This window comes from Macrobrachium nipponense, chromosome 21, assembly GCF_015104395.2.
Source record: "Macrobrachium nipponense isolate FS-2020 chromosome 21, ASM1510439v2, whole genome shotgun sequence".
Taxonomy (NCBI): Eukaryota; Metazoa; Arthropoda; class Malacostraca; order Decapoda; family Palaemonidae; genus Macrobrachium; species Macrobrachium nipponense.
Genome location: NC_087212.1, coordinates 13,918,703 through 13,928,702, shown reverse-complemented (window position 1 = coordinate 13,928,702; position 10,000 = coordinate 13,918,703). Strand labels below are relative to the sequence as shown.

The 10,000-nt window shown below is 36.9% G+C and overlaps 1 long non-coding RNA gene across 1 annotated transcript in view; it reads right to left on the bottom strand.

The window, feature by feature from the left end:
• LOC135197572 (uncharacterized) overlaps nucleotides 1-10,000 on the bottom strand; it is a 707,597-nt gene that overhangs the window by 271,958 nt on the left and 425,639 nt on the right. The window lies entirely within an intron of this gene.

The following is a 10,000-nucleotide window of genomic DNA, read 5'->3' as shown; positions in this document are numbered from 1 at the left end:
AAAAAAATATTCACTCTTAAATTCCATTTAAGTCTTAATTATTCCCGATGAATGGATTTTTTTTCTCTGTTTTCAGCCATGATGATAGGAATTGCATCCTCGAAACGATGGTGATGGAGGTTAATTTATAAATAGATATGGTTCAGTATTTACTAGCCATGTTGTTCCAATTTAAAATTTCGACTTTCTAAATAAATAACACTATTTATTATACGATGCATACATACACACACACACACACACACACACACAAACATATATAATATATATATATATATATATATATATATATTATAATATATATATATATATATATAGATATAATATACATTAACATACATACACACACACACACACACCATATATATACATATATATATATATAATATATATATATATATATATATATGCAGGAGAAAGGTAATTTTTTTATTGAATATTCATAGAAAAAGAGAAAATAAAAAGCAATAAATTTCACATCTTTTGAATACGTATGCACCACAAACACTAGAGATAGAGAGAGAGAGAGAGAGTGGAGAGACGAGAGAGAGAGAGAGAGAGAGAGAGAGATGCACACACACACTGGGATTATAAACGCTAGCATCTTCACAACATCAAGAATCACAACAACAGCCAATCTCCTGTTATGCGAACAAGAAAAAAAAAAGAAATAAAAAAGGAAGCTATGAAAGACTGAACAGCAACGGCACAAAGAGAACACAAAACCAAAAGTGTTGTGGATGGAGAATCCAAGAAGCTGAAAGGGGTGGGGGGTTGGGTAGGGGGGGGGGGGGGCTGGTTGAGGGAGAGAAAAGAGGAGGCTAGCGGGTTGGGGGATGGAGGTATAGGTGGGTTGTTTGCGGCAGTGAAAGAGGGGGGCGGGGTCCCGGTGTGAGGAGATCAAGATGATATGGGGGAAGGGGGGGGGGAGTTGGAACGTCATAGCTTCTTCCAGGGAGGTGAGCATTATGATGCAAAGGAGCTGGGGGGGGGGGGTGGAGGAAGGGGGGAGGATTACCCACACTTATGCAAATGAGGAGCATCTTTAGAAGCTCCAAAGAGAAACTTAAAGAGTGTAAAGAGCTAATCCCCATAATTCTAGAGCCGAACTCATGAAAAATAATGGTATTTTTTTTTTTAACCCCTCCGCACATTAAAATGGAATTTTTCCGTGTTCCCTTTACTTATGTTCGTTCCTAATGGGCCTTTCGGTGATTTCACGACATACACTGGATGCCGTTGATCACAATGATGCTTTCGGTAGCAGACGTTTATTATGAGAGAGAGAGAGAGAGAGAGAGAGAGAGAGAGAGAGAGAGAGAGAGAGAGAGAGAGAGAGAGAGCATAACTATTGGTATGTACAACTCAATTTACCTACTGGCCTAACAAATATTTCCGGATAATATGTTTGTTTTATACCGACCTAGTCTACTGTTACAATAAGTGCAATAAGACTTCCCCTTTATAAATATGTTACCGTATTATGTCATATTTGAGTATTACGGAAAACATGTCACGATTAAGTATCAAGAACGTGATAGCGGAATGATACATATTGTACAACGTAGCTTATTTTTATATCACTGATCTTTTCCGAAGTGAAATTAAGAAGTAGGAACGGTAAACTAGAGAGCTTTCGGAGAGTTAAATCTTGTGTTAAGGTAAAAAAATATATATATATATTCACACAAATTCATATGTATACACGTGTGTGTGTGTATATATATATATATATATATATATATATATATATATTTATATATATATATATTATATATATATATATATATTATATATATATATACATTACCGTTATTCATATGCATACATCGACCTACAAATGTCCTTTAATATCTAATTCACTCTACCTCGGAATTAATATATTTTCATATATGCTTAACCGAAGGGGAATTTTATTAGGCGATAATAGAATTGTCGGCGCCCGGGCGCGAACCCAGGACACCATACAAATCGAGGACGTCAGTGAAGCTATTTACCCACTCCACCCATCCAACTATAAACAAAGTTTGCTTGAAATCATTCATCAGCTTCTTTGGCATAAAGAAATAATACATATTGCGTCAAGCAAACGTCCAAACAGCAGCAGACGCGTTAGGCATTAGGGTATACTCCGCCTCAACCTCCCTTTATTAACTTTTGTTAACGACTAAAGTAGAATCCTCATGGAGGCCATTATCACGACCGCTATGCTTCATGCAGTTGCAGAACATAACCGCATTCATTATCCTTCAACGCACGTTGCCCGACTTACGGCCATTTCTTTCATTTCATCATCAAGAATCCGGCTATTCGTTCCCTTTCTTTATCCCTTGCTATATATTTTCCACAGAAAAAAATCATCTCCCTTCGATGCTCCCAACCCTTGTCAATCAATCGCAGGAATTCCGTTTTTCTTCATTTATTTATACTCAACATCTGTTTCTGCTCTCCCACTCTTCAGGGTACAGATCTTATCTGCTCGTTCTGCTCCGAGATAAAAAGATACAACCTTCAACCAATATCCTGCAATGAATTGATTCGAGAAAAACAAAATGTTAACCGATTTTTTTACGCTCAGACAACCCTGGCATGGTTTGCCAGTTAGTAAAGAAAAGTTGGTATACAACTCTCGGATCATTAGGAAACCTGGAAACTTTAATCCTTTAGTAAAATCTGATGTGTTAATTGAATCTCACTGTATAATATTCAAGATTTATTTCAGTTATAGTAAGCCAAGTTAAAAATACCTTTAGGCTACAAATTATTAAACAGACCATTTTACATGGCATAATAAATATCTTTACTGTTTTTGCTGTAAGGTCAAATAACTCTCTATTCCAATTATCAAAATGAAAAGTCTAGATACTTCTAACACTCGTAGTTGCTCTAAGTTTATTCCCTTCCACGCTCTGAGCCTCGCAGTACATTTTTTTGGCACTAATGTAAAAGTGATTTAATTTTCAATTTACAAATTTAAAATTCTTAATTTCCCTTCATGGCCAAAACATCACCTAAGATTATTGCCATTCATCAAGCTCTATGGGAGCCAGTTTCCTCTTTCAATTAATTTCTCACCCGATTTCAACTGCCTCCAACAGTATCGGTGAGAAACCGAGATCTTCAATCATTTTAGACAAGGTAAATTCATCAAACAGGTCATCGGAATTCAAAAGGCCCTTTTTTGATGTCCAAAAGATTTACATACCTCATTCTTACCAACAGTCTCACTGTTCTGGATTTAAAGTCATCTCTGATTAACATTTGTCAGTGTAAACCTTCTTCCAATGTTTATATCCAAGATTATTTTCCCGCACTGAATTAATTATAGAAGTTCATGACGCAAAAACCAAGAGGAATGGCAACCCTTATCACTCGTCCTGATCAGGTCATGAAGTCAACAGAAACAAGTAAAAAATGCGCAGAAGTTTCTTCGGCGCATTCGAGTTTTCTGTACAACGTATAATGCTGCATGAAACTCTCCGCCACGGTCCATGAAACTTCCAGCCATAGCCTAGTGGTGTCCTGTGTTGTTGGTACATATAGCGGTGCTAGGCGCACGATCAAGGCTAGATTTAACCTTAAATAGAATAAAAAAAAAAAAACTCCCGGGGTTAGAGGGCTGCAATTTGGTATATTTGGTATGTTTGATGATTGGACGGTGGATGATCAACACACCTATTTGCAGCCTTTTAGTCACAGTAGTTCTTAAGACCTGAGGTCGGACAGACAAAATGCCATCTCAATAGATTTCTTTTACAGAAAACTAAAAAAAAAAAAAAGACAAGGAGAAAAACAGAATAGTCTTCACCATCTAGAAACAAACAGACCAATCTCTTAAAACATGGATGATCATCATTTTCATGGGACACCCAAAGATGGAAAAATCCGAAGCATGGCGGTACATGATTAAAACGATGAACAAATTTAACAATCAGGGGGTTCCTGATTTTCACCGAATAACTGTGGGAGAACGCTGCTAGACAGGTGTTACTAGATCGTCTAATATAGGAGGAGGGCCTTTTAATACTACTAGTATCTTTATGGCTTCACGTCCTAGTGGTTTTGTAGAATGAAACGCATATTACTTTCCATTTTCCTTTTAATTTTCATTACAGTTAATAATCATTTAGATCTTTTCTTCCAACAGTCATTGACTTTACCATCTGCCACTTTTTAATTCCGTGTCGTTTGTTCAATTCAGTCTGATTAATTGATTTACCGTTACTATAACTGGCGACACACAAACAACCCAAGTCTTATTTCACACACACACACACACACATATATACAGGCATGCATGCATAGACACAAACATAATATAGAGATAAATAAATATAGATACATATAAAACAGTACACAAACAGTGTAAAATCAATTCCCTTAGTAACAACGCTCTATTAATCTTTAAGTTTTAATCTTCGCTTCCCCAAATACTGTCCGGAGCAGCGAGCACCAAGAATTCTTTCCGAATTTCGCCCTTGGGTAGTAATCTGGGTAAATGGGTAAGCGTGAATACATTAAAGTTGGGAGGAACCACAACAGTGTAATTTGAATAATGCATTGCCTTGCGGGTAATAATTGGTTTAAGGAATGAATTATGTAAGCGCCATGCAACGAAGATTGAATTTTGAGGGAATCACAAGCAAAGGGGGAATATACTCAGCGACGTGTATGCTTTGAACTAATGCTTTTAATTCAAAAAGTACGCGCTTTATACAGCGACAGAATCCGTGATATAAAACATAAAGGCGATGGGATCAAACGCTTCAGAATCATGTTTTAATTTTCCAAATAAACAATGAAATAAATGCGCAATTACGAAGTTCAAGTGGTAGATACGATTGCTGAGAAAGAATAACTGAGAGGATAAGGAATGTAAAAGCAGAAATATTGCAGATTTGAGACGGGAAGAATGGAAGACGATAGGTTGGTGAAAAGAATGTACTTTTCGGATAATTGCTAGGGATGGGGAGAGTGAACCAAAAAGAGGGCTATGCAGATTGAGCGAAAGAAAATGAAAAAAAAAACGGGTCTCACTATCCAAGAAGACTACGAGTGCATGCAGTATTTAGGTAGATAACGCAGACTGCATAGGGACTTTGACGAGCTGCTGGTGAGCCTTCTGTGTAGATGTAAGAAGTAGCTCACGTCACGGAAAGTTTCTGCGCAGGAGGTTAATCTATAAGTGAACAGTTGCAGTTTGAACGTGGCAGTGTATTGTTATTTTTCTCCTGAGTCACCCTTAGGAGAAAGTGCTTCATGTTGAAAATGAAATTATGCACAAGGCCCTTTCTTCTTAACAGTCTATATGGGGAAATCCTTTCATTATCAAATATTCTAAATGAAGTGAACCAGTTACCTCATTAGAGCTCTAAATTTCACCGCAGAACAATTCAAAGGTAAAACCATTTAAGTGAGATGGAGGTCATTTGCTTACTTTTTTAAAATAAAATAAAATATATTAGGTTTATTGTACACGTGAAAATCCTTTTGAGAAAGTAACTACCAAATGAAAAGATTCAAAGACCAATAAATGCTAAAAGAACCTGGTATTTTAATGTGATTCCATGGACACGCAATGAGTCTTTTAAAGGTCACATTTGCCTACGTAAAAACTAAAAGAATCAAATGTCTTGGAAAAAGCCCGTTAAGAACCCCTTCTTCAGAGCTGAATAAAGTGAGTTAAAGCCATAAATAAAAGCCGAAAAATATTTAGGAGACTTACATTTGCCGTCACTGCAGGATAATATTCTCAAACTGAGACTCCACTTGGTATCTCTGCAGAACATTTCTCCACGAAATAAATCGAAAGCTCGGATAACGCACCAACAATAAGGAAGTTATAAACAAAACCCTTATCTCCTCAAAAGAATATTGGGGCCTGGCATTTATCATCCGTAACTGATATCTGAAGTCCCCGTCTGGGCGGAATACAAAAGAAGAAGAAGAAGAAGAAGACTCTCGGATGCCAGATACTTCTTCTTTTTCAGTTTTAATTTTTCCCCTTTTATTTTCTTGCGTCTCTGGCTCAACTTCGTTTTATGCGAGAGAGATCTAGATGGGCATGAGAGCCCGAAACAAGGCGGGTCACTCGAAAAATGGGTGGGAATAGGTTTCATTCCTGAAAGGGGCTGATTCAATAGATCGGGAAATAGTGCAGATACTGGAAACTCTATATCTGGGCAGTGAATTGTATGGAAGAGTCATCAAACAGGTTAGAACAACGTAAATAATCGTAAACAAAACTAATGGCAATAGGAGTATAAGGGAAGAGATATTTCCCTTTGGTTACATCTCGTTTATTCAGGAAACATTATAACAGGATAATTTCTTATTTCACTGTACAGAAACCCTTGAAATGGCAATAAGAGAATTAAAATCTAATTATTTGCATTTTTATGACAAATTCGTGAACAAGATTCGAATTGCATTTCGTTAGTATTTAACCAGACCACCAGATGGTCACTGGGTCACAATAGGCTCAATAAACCAAAAGAGTGAACACATGAATAAGATATATAGCAAATTTCATCTTCCATCCATAAATGATCAAATATTAATTTTTTTTACTATAACAACAAGTAAATCTGACCGCTCATTAGCCGAAAAACGACTCGAACCTTGCATTACATCACCTACAGGCCATTTGAAAAATGTGATTTTACTATTGGAGGCCATAATATTTGAAGGGATCCGACTTCGAGCATCCAAAGGGCTTTTTGTTATTTCATTTAAAATCCATAGTTTTCACGAAGGATTCACTAGTCTTCCATGTCAGAACTGTTGTAAATACATGTACTTCAATTTAAACGTAAATCACTTTTTTTCTTAACTAATTACTTTAAAAAAACTCCAAAATTTGTATTTTTTTAGATTTCCTCATGCTTACCCTGAAGAAGGGCTATGTACCTAAACCCCAGAGGAGAGCTAAATCTTCATTTATATTAAAAATAAAAAAAATAAAGCATGGGGCACAATGAGACCTGCCAGAGAACGGTGTAAGCAAGCTGGTGAGTGAAGGTCACGGAAAGCCAAAAAACTTAGAAATGCCTTAACCATTCAAAATGTTTCTGAGGTCCTTGGTCACTTCATAAGGCTGTAAAAAGGTCACAGCTTCCAAAATTATAAGAATCAAAATCTTCACCTGAAACGGTACTCTCCTCTCTCTCTCTCTCTCTCTCTCTCTCTCTCTCTCTCTCTCTCTCTCTCTCTCTCTCTCTCTCTGGTGGGAACAAAAGACAATACTATTTGGTTCATGGACTTATTCAACTATTTAATCGCCAATGTTTATAGCATTCGAGAATAACCAGGTCTTCGCCTCAAACCTAGTTTTGAAAGTGGAAAAGCCAAAATAGCAATATGCCTCAGATGCATATCTACATATTCGTTTTAATAACTAATTGAGCTGTGCAAGCTAAAAAAAAAATAGTTAATAAAACATAAAATCATGAGTCACATGCCCTGAAATACAAGCTCTCCACGCTCAAGAAAATGGGCACATAATTGCCCTAGATTAACAAAATCAGCATCAATAAACACAAATTAACTTTAGCACAATCATACTTTCCTATACATGTCCAGGTACTGCGATCCTTGGATAAAGAAAAAAAAAAACACGAAGGAACTAGGAGGAGTTAAGAGAAGCACATGGCACCAACAACCACTGAACATAAGCACTAGACGGTCTCTGTAAGGTGAAAAATAAGTGGAGGAGGAGGAGGAGGAGGAGGAGGAGGGAGGAGGAGGAGGAGGAGGAGGAGGAGGAGGAGGAGGAGGAGGAGTGACCGAACACGAAAGCAAGGGCCAAGGAACAAATCCGCTTAGGGACGACGCCAACTAAAGAGGAAAATCTGCTTTAACCCCGTCCCCAACTCCCCTGACAAGAAGTCATTTTAAATTGTTTTTAGGCTATTAAACTAACTTGTTGTTTAGTCAACTCCAGCCTCCCCAATTCGAAACTTTGTCTCGAGCCATTCACTATTTAACTCAACTTTGACACAGAGTTTGCTTAGGCTACCTTTTCGTTCTTTCTTTCTTTCTTCCTTTTTATCTGCTTGGCGTGTTTATTTAATTTCTTGAAAGTTGAAAGTATCCCTCATACATAAAATAATGCAAACACATAAATCAACATCAACATGAAGGTATGTGTCTCAAATCACTCTAACAGACCAAAATATAGACAATATACATTATACTCATCGCCTAGTGGTTGTGACGATCGCCTCGCTAGAAAGAGAATCACATGCTACTGAAATTCGTCGTGTCTTCGTCGTTGACCTAACTTTGGTACCTGGTAACGATTTTGGAAAAGAGCATGAAGGGTCTATTACCATCATCTTAAAAGTTACTTAAGATCGATGGGGTAAAACCATCTATAAATTCTAGATCCACCGTTTGTAAAGTTGACAAAATTTATTCGAATTTATATATATATATATATATATATATATATTATATAATATTATATATATATGTATATATATATATATATATATATATATAAGCATATAGATGTATACTTCGAAAATAGAAGCCAGCACTAGAGCCAATTTCAATTTAAAATATAATGCATATCTTTAGCAATGGTATCAAATTACAGGGAATGTTTCATCTACAATTATATATGAATGTTTATTCACATCATGTATACCAAACGCACATAGCAGTCGATATGCATACCATAACCAACATATCATTTTTGTTAATTAAATTTAACCTGACCACGGATTCACACTTCTACACTCACAATACCCGAGATGAAGAATTTGTTCTTCAACCGGTGTGAAAATTATATTCAGACTAATTCAGAGAATGAAGACATACTCTCTCGTAACAGGAGACGACGTTGAGATTCAGAAATCACATCAAGAACCAATGGCCTAATCCAGGCAGGGGCAGAGATCCCAATTATCGCTGTTGGAGACTTAATTCGAAGAAAAGCTCACAATCGAGCCGATTAAATCCTAAACTCATTTCGACTCATCAGCCTACACGCCGCGGCGCGGCTTCCTGACAACAATCGCGCTTCATCACAGTGTCTCTCTCTCTCTCTCTCTCTCTCTCTCTCCACCTCTTTCTCTCAAGACATAAATTCCTTTCCTATATCGAAAGGAAAATATAACTGACATTACACCAGCTTAAATCTTTAAATTCATTATCTCAAATAGAGAGAGAGAGAGAGAATGTACTAAACTGACCAGTATCGTTCGAAATTCGACCCCGCGACCTCTTGCGGTGAAAGCAAAGCGTCCTAACCACTGTACTGTAAGGACAGTAATTTATATATATATATATATATATATATATATATATATATATATATATATATATCTATATATATATATATATATATATATACTATATGTATACATACATGTAGTGTGGGTGTGTATTCTCTTAATTCACTTCAAAGCATCAAAAAATACGTTGGGCGGGAAGTAACAAGCAGCAGATAAACATGCGCATATCCTGAAAGCTCCTGAGGAGAGAGAGAGAGAGAGAGAGAGAGAGGTGTCAAGTGTGGGGAAGGAGAGAACGCCTGGGGTTGGTGGGAAGAGGGGGAGGAGGAGGAGAAATGTTGGCACGCCGATGCTTCTTGCAAGAAAATAAGTTGGGGGAAAACGCGTTCCCCCAAAATAGATGATTCGCCATTCAGAAGTTTTCGTTAATTTTCCACAAGTTCACACATGTAATTTGAATAAATCGTACGAGGAGCTTCTAAAGAGAAATAATCTGATTTGCATAACATTTCGCTCTCTGCTGGAGAACATCAATCAGGTTCCTCGAGAAAAAAAAAAAAGGGGGTGTGGGGGGGGGAAAGACACGAAGTTTAATGTTAATTTATCACCCGAACCTCATGGGCAAACAGATTACGCTACAGCCACGAAGAAAAAGAAAAGAAAAAAAAAACTTCGTCCTTCTAAACAAAATAACGCGGGTTAAAAAACTGAAAAAAATAAAAGTTACAAATTAAGAAAATTTTTTTAAGGGGAATGCGTAC